Source organism: Herpailurus yagouaroundi, unplaced genomic scaffold (genome assembly GCF_014898765.1).
Source record: "Herpailurus yagouaroundi ecotype Mexico unplaced genomic scaffold, PumYag 190, whole genome shotgun sequence".
Taxonomy (NCBI): Eukaryota; Metazoa; Chordata; class Mammalia; order Carnivora; family Felidae; genus Herpailurus; species Herpailurus yagouaroundi.
In genome coordinates, this window is record NW_024412421.1 from 35,925,865 (window position 1) to 35,933,172 (window position 7,308).

At 55.0% G+C, this 7,308-nt stretch overlaps 1 long non-coding RNA gene across 1 annotated transcript; it reads left to right on the forward strand.

The window, feature by feature from the left end:
- The first annotated feature begins 1,920 nt into the window (after window positions 1–1,920).
- On the forward strand, window positions 1,921–6,564 carry LOC121009904 (uncharacterized). The gene is made up of 2 exons (XR_005780908.1): window positions 1,921–2,983; window positions 4,458–6,564. It is a non-coding gene; the product is annotated as an uncharacterized LOC121009904 (long non-coding RNA).
- The last annotated feature ends 744 nt before the right edge of the window (window positions 6,565–7,308 follow it).

Consider the following 7,308-nt stretch of genomic DNA (forward strand, 5'->3'; position numbering starts at 1 on the left):
CCCCAAGCCAGGCTGCTGCCAGGATGGAATTTCTTTGAAGTCTTCTGTTTTATTCTAAAAAATTACAGATTCTATATTCTGCTCCAAAATATATCCATGTTTGTTTGAATATTGAAAATGTGTTACATACTTGGCATCTAAGAGAAACCGAAGCCCAATGTGTTTACATTGTAACTCTCTCTCCCGTTCTGTGTACCCTCGGGGTGATGTGCACCCCAACTTAAGATGCACACGCTCACCTGATCCCCAAGCCCCCCTCAGCTCTGGGTACCCACAGCCTTCTTAAAAACTTAACTTCGACGGTCCATTCCCTTGCATTTAGGCAACCTATGAGCCTAAACAAAAAGTTTTTGTTTTGTTTTTTTGTGTTCCTTAACCATTCTAACCTAGAATAACCCACTAGCTGGAGACTTCACTGCCAGCAACTCTTCCCACTTCTGCTGAAATATCCCCAGGAATAGCCCCTAAAATTACTCCCAGAAAATCTTTCCTCCTGGAAGAGGTGTGATTCCTCCTGAAACTATTTGTGAAAAAACAACGTTTTGACAGACATTCCCAGTATGATCATAAATTTCTAGCCTTTATTAGAGGATCACCTCTAATTAAGGTTGTAAATTTTATAATCATTACCAAATGTTTATGTATAAGCAAATATATTTTATATGCATAAATGTGACTAAGTTTATTATATATAATATGGTATATGTAGAAAATAAAAACTGTTGTATGTAATTAATAAAAATACATTAATTGTGTAAAATAAATGTGTTTTAAATAAATAAAACATAAACATATAACATAGATATGGAAGTGTTGTAAGTACATAATAAACAAAGTATATAAAGTTAATATTTGTTTATAAATATAAAGTTAAATACTTTCAAGATCACCATAATAAGGATACCAGCAAGCGTCTCTAGCCTCCAGGGTCCCGAGACCGGAGGTGGCCATGGGCTCCCAGGCAGCACTGCTGGTCTGTGCCCCAGAAGGAGGGGTGTCCAGACTGCAGGGACCTGAGAGACCCGGAGGGCGTTGTGTGGCAGGCACGTATTTTTCTAAGACGACCACCACAACTGATCCCACGTTCCTCTCACGGACGCGATGCTGACACTCCTCCCACCCCGTGCTGGGATGTCCCCTCCTCTTGAGCCTGGGGGGAACTCTGGGACCGTCTCCACCCATAAAGCACGGTGGAAACGGCCACCGAGACCAGGAGTCACTCACCTCCTCGTCATATGGCTAGTGTGCTGCCCCCGTGCTGGGAGGGCCAAGCAGCCACAGGGAAGGCCCAGTGCAGGGGCAGGGCTAACAGAGCCCAGTGGAGGCCCCCGTTAACAGCCAGCTTTACCCCCCAGACACATGGGAGAGCCAGCTCGAGGGTGACCCCAGAACCCAGCCATCAAGACCTGTAGCTCTCGAGCCTCCCCAGCGGTCCCCACGCCACATGAGCGGTCCCCACAGAGCCCTCCCCGAGCTGCAGACACGTGAGCAAAAACCAGATCAAAATAACAACAAAATCAAAATGACAACACCCCCCCCCACACACACACACACACACACTGTGATTATGGACTGTGTGTCCCCCGTATTTGCTCTGAGCCCTTCGCACAGATAAGCCCCTCCAGGTCACAGTGGTCAGAAGCCATGGCCCAACCCCTACCACCAGCTCCGAAATCACACAAGTCTCCTCCCCAATTTGCAGCACACCCACTCAGAAACAGGGCCGTCCCTGACAGGAGTAGGGAGGCTGGTCACAGCTGCAAACCCACACAGTGTGCTACAGAAAGTGAGGGAGTTTCGTTACCCAGAATGCCCAGAGTCCCACAAGGCTGTTAATGATATACAATGTAAGCAATGATTTAACATTCTAAAATCCCACAAATCCTGAATTCTGAAACAGATACGGCCCCCAGGGTCTCAGATAAGGGACTCAGATAAGGGACCTGTGGGGCAGACGGCTCAGGCCATGAGCCCCAGTTGTGAACAACGGAAAACAACAAGCCGGCTCGCATTCAGGGGGGCTGTGCTGGCGTTTCACGTGGCCATCTCATTACTGCTCATGTCCACCCAGGGTCAGCAAACCCGGCCTGGAGGCCACCGTGAAGCTGTCCAGCCTCCAGCCATGCTCAGCTGGGGACCAGCGGGCTGGCTGCCTGGCGAGGGCCAGATGCACGCTCCAGGCTTGGCACCGATCGTGTTTCCCAAAGCCAGCGCCCTCGCTCGCCGCTACCGACATCAGGCTCCACATTAAACACGGGATCAGAGCTGTTTGTCACAGGATTTGCAAGGCTTTTCCCCAGCAGCTGAGAGAGAGCCTGAATTTCCCCGGAACATCGAATACAGCTGTCGGGGGCACAGCTGGGCTTGGGTGGGGACAGACAGGATGCGGAGTGAGGAGTGGGCCAGACGTCCCTCTGCCAAGGAGGAGGAGGGGGACTCTCAGCGCAGATAAATTGCCCATGCTTCACAACCCTGGACTCTGAGTCTCTGGCCACTTTGCTCCCGAAACGCTGTGCCTTTGCAAAGAGCTTGGCTCTCCAGCACATGGGTCTGGCTGGAATCCCAACCCCGCTCCTTACTTTGGGATTTTGGACAAGGCACTAAAGTTTGTCGTGCCTCGGTTTCCCCACCCATGACACGGGGCTGTTAACAACCGTACGCATGTCATGGGGCTCCCATGGCACTGACACAATGAAGGACCTGAACAAGAAGGCTGACGGAGGCTTTATTCAAAGTGTCCAAAAAAGTGGAAGTAACCCCAATGTGTGTCAGCAGGGGGACGTGCAAACACACTGGGACACGCTCTCACAACAGAATTCTGTCCAGCAAAAGACAAGGGCAGACCCGCCACGCCCCGCCACACGGATGGATGTCGGACTTAGGACACGTGGAAGAAGCCGACGCAGAACAGGATGCACTGTGTGATTCCACGGATACGAAGTTCGCGGGCAGCAAAGCGACGGGCCTAGCAGTCGGGATGGTGGTAAGCTGGGGTAGGGGTGTGGACCAGGAAGGGGGACGAGGGCTCCCCGACCCACCACGGGTGCTGGCAAGTTCTGTGTGTCTCAGGGGCACACCATGCGGTGACTCACCGGGCGGCACGCTTCACACAACAGCACTTGATTATATTTAAGCTGTGCCTCAGTTAAAAAAAAAAAAAAAAATCTGGTAAATTGTAGGTACTCAAAAGTCAGCCGCTTAAAACGTGCTTGTGTGTGGTCCTCAGCACAGGGACCACCTTTCTTTTAACCAGCAAACAGACGAGTGCCTGTAAAGGTCCTGGTGGTCCTATGCCCTTACGGGTCTGTCATTTTTCTCGACTAAGTAGGGTTCTCTCTGGCTTTGATATTTCTTTCTTTTGAGGGAGAAGAGAAGCTGAGGAGTAGGAGGGTGGGAAGGGGGAACCGATGGAACCAGCTGGCGTTCCCTCGGTGAGCACTTCGGGGCTCGATTTTTCCACAACACCCTGCATTCCAGGAGGGGACCAGGGCCTCCATGGGGCCAAGCCGCCTTCCGCTGCGAGACCCGGAAACAGCAGGAAGATGCAGGGGAGTCTGTGGCTTTACTTTGTCCCAGGAGCGGGAGGGTCCTGGCTGGGCTCAGAGGGCGGTCCGAAACCTTCCCCCACTCCAGGCCCAAACACCTCCCCGCGGAGTCCTGAAACACTGCTGTGTTTATCTGGAAGGCTGGCCCAGGCGGTGCTGAGGCTGGCGGTTTGGAGTGGGCTAGGGTGTCATCTTCCGAGCACGAGGCCCGGCCCCTCTCTGCAGGTGGCCGTGGCAAGGGTAAAGCAGGGGCTGGGGACACTGGACCTGGAGCCTCTGGCCTGAGCTTACAGCAATCCCGGGAAGGGGGCAGCCACCTGGACCCGGCTGCCTGGAGCTGGCTCATCAACGTGGGGGCCCGGACAACCTGGGCTCCTCTGCTCCAGTCTGCCTGCTATAGCCCAGGCCTCTAACATGTCCGACACAACACAAACCTCCTATTCAGGGAACCCAGACCCTTCTCTGGCACTCAGCTGGTGCTAAAGACTTCAAGGGGCCCTTTCGGACCCTCTGGGACAAGGGACTCAGGCCAGGTCACCATCCCCATGACAGGGAGGGGTTTCTGGGGCAAGCTCCAGCTACACCCACAGCATTGCGCCCTATACGGAGCCTTCCTTCCGGTACTCTGAGTGTTCGTAGCCAAACCTGAAGGTTCTGGGATAGAAGGGCAGGCAGCATCCCTCCCCCGCACTCTGGACCTGACAGCCCCTGCCCCCAGTCCCTGGTGCAACACCATCCTCGATCTGGAGTCACAAACATCCTCTGTCCCTGCGCCCGGCTCCTGGCCTCCATCACGGGCTGCACTTGACTGCGCTTCATGTTATCTGCAGACTTGAAGCTGTTCTTGAAATGTGCATGTCGCGGTTTTGTGCGTGTGGATTGTAAAAAAATGTGTAAACGTTTTGATTGAAGGACAACATTCGTGCGGAGAAGCGCACCCACCCTGAGCGCATGGTACACGGGCCATGGCCAGGGAAGCAGCACCTGGGCTGAAGCACCAAGCGCCAGCAGCGGCCAAGCCGCAGGCCCCTGCGGGCACCACTCCACCTCCCCTCCAAGTGCACCGCCCTCATCACGGCCGCAGTGTCGCCTTGTCCTCCTGCTCAGTACTGGGGCTCCCCCCACCACAGCGCTCCGTGCACAGCCAGTCTGCCATCTCCCAGCCCTGCCGTCTGCTCCACGCCATGCCCTCCCACCTCCGGGATCTCACCACTCTCCCCAGCCCCCCCTCCACCACGAGCACCCCGTTTGACCTCAGCAAACGCAGGGAAACAGGCTGCTGGCTACATTCCATTCCTGCGGTGGCTGCAACACATGGTCTCACACTCAGGGACCAAGATGGCACAACTTGACGCCTCCAACCTCCTCTGGAGCGCACAGGTGCACAGCGGGCCTCAGCGGGCTCAAGTCAAGGTGGGGGCAGGGCTGCTTCGTTCTGGAGGCTCCAGGCTCCAGAACCTGCTTCTCGCCTCTTCCAGCTTCCAGAGACGCCACATCCTTCGTTCCAACTCTGCCTCTGTCACCACAGTCCTTCTCCAACTCTGACCCCTGGGTGCGTGTCTTACAGCGACCCTCGTGATGACATGGGGCCGGGGTCATCCAGGACCAAGTCCCCACCTCAGGGTCCTTCACTCAACCACATCTGAATAGTCCCTTTTGTGCAGGGTAACACATTCATAGGTTCTGGGGACTGACAGCCATGTCAGGGGAGGGGTGTGCTGAGTACAAGGATGCACAGGATTGACCCGTCCAAGCAGAAGGAACTGGCTTGAGCTCCCAAAGGTCTGTACTGGTTTATACTTTGTCCAGCAGAGCACAGAGTCCCCATCTTCCCTCCTTCCTTCCCTTCAGCGCCCCTGCCTTCCTTCAAGGAGCCCTGCTCAGCCCAAGACCTGGGAGAGCCCGGCCCCCTCATCTTGGAGGATAACTGAGACAAACTGGTCTCCAAAGGGTACATCTTGTAAAACATGAACACAGAATACCCAGTGCTGGTGAGGATGTGGTAGAAACAGCAGCCTCCTGCCCTCCCCATGAAAACAGAAAGCAAATTGGCCACCAGTCTCAAGAACCTTGACAACACTTGGACATTCTGGACCCCTAATTTGTTCTGGCAAACTCTCCCAGGGAAATAGCCCCAAATACTTCACGTGGAAAGGGCTGAATAAACAGTCACTCAGCTGAACTGAGCTGGACCTCCAGGCAGCAGGGGGCCGGCAGAGGAGGGGGCAAAGGTGAGCTTCGAGCATGACTCACACACCCTTCAGGAAAATAACCAAATGTACGCGCATCACATCGCAGGAGAGAGAGCAAGTCCGGGGCTGAGGAGGGACATTCCTTCCTGTCTGGTGGGTGGTCACCTCTCCTCCCTCTACCGGGGCCCTCCCCCCAACCCCTGCCGATCTCTCCTCTTCCCTGTGGGGAAGGGTCAGGGCCACTACTTTCCAGCAGAGCAAATCATAAACACCAGAGAGAGAGGGAGAAGGTGAGGGAGAGAAGAGCCTGAGTCACAGAGAGGGAGAGGGAGGCCAGGCAGGAGCGTGGGAACGGCGGAGACAGCTCTGTGCTGGCCGAGGGCGCTGGCTGGCGCCAGAAGTGAGGGGATCAGAGTCACCTGCGTCCCAGGATGAAGCAGTCCCGCAGACCCTGGGCCCCACAGAGTGGACCTGACCGAGGTGAACTGGCCTTCTAATTAAGAGCCATGTGGAGGGTGCCCCTCTGGCAGAGGAACTAAAGAGCACCCCCCTCCACCCCAGGGCCTGGAACTCGGACATGATGGCCACCATCCTGGTCCACAGGGGCCACGTCCCGGGAGGGCAGAGAGGTAAGCCAGAAGGGCCTGGATCCCCAAGACTGTGCGGTAGCCGTGCCCACCAGCCCCCCACAGCCCATGCCAGGACTCCTGAGACGCAGAAGAGAAATCAACGCCCATTGTCATTAGGCACTATTTTTCCAGTCTGTACCGCTCTTGGCTGACTCCACTCCCAACTGGTACCATGCCCAATAAATAACAAGAATATTACTTACTGTCATAAACGTCAGAGTTCTAATTAAAACTGTTATAATTGTATAACTGATATAACATCTTATCACTTAGACCTGGACGAGCGGGGCCCTTACCCCAGGGCCCAACCTCAGGGGGCCCCTTCCCCCAAATCTTCCAAATTCCCTCCAGCAGCTGGGACAAGCCAGGTAGGCAGTGCCATCCAAGCGGGCCACCACAAGCCAGGAGGGGGTCCATTTGAGCCTCGGACCTCATTCCCCCCTCCCTCCACCCTCCACATCGGAGGTCGGCCAGACACTCTCAGGAGCGCGGGGACTTGCCCCTGGTGGGCCATCCCAGGGTTCTACGGCCAAGCCTGCACCACTGATGTTGCCAGTACATTTCACGCAGGACGGCATGTGACTGGGCCACCAGGATGGTGTTGACAGTCTGACTTGGGGTCATTCAGATGGCTTACTAAGACCCCAGCCCTGCAGAAATATCCGCCTGGAGCCCGGCACATCCCACAAGCAGCCCTGTCGTCGTCACTATTAAATGCTAGTAATTCCTGCTAATCACAAATGGAGCGTACCAGTCTAAAACTCCACAGCAGAAAAGCTGACTCCTCTTCTGAAAAGTGAGGGACCTGGGAACCAACTTCCTACAGCCACGGGGGGCCACCCCATCTGTGTCCCAGAGGGTCCCACTCCTGAGGAAGCAGACACCCATGCGTTCCCCTCTCTGCCTCCATCATGCCCACCTTGCCACCCTACAGGCTTCTCA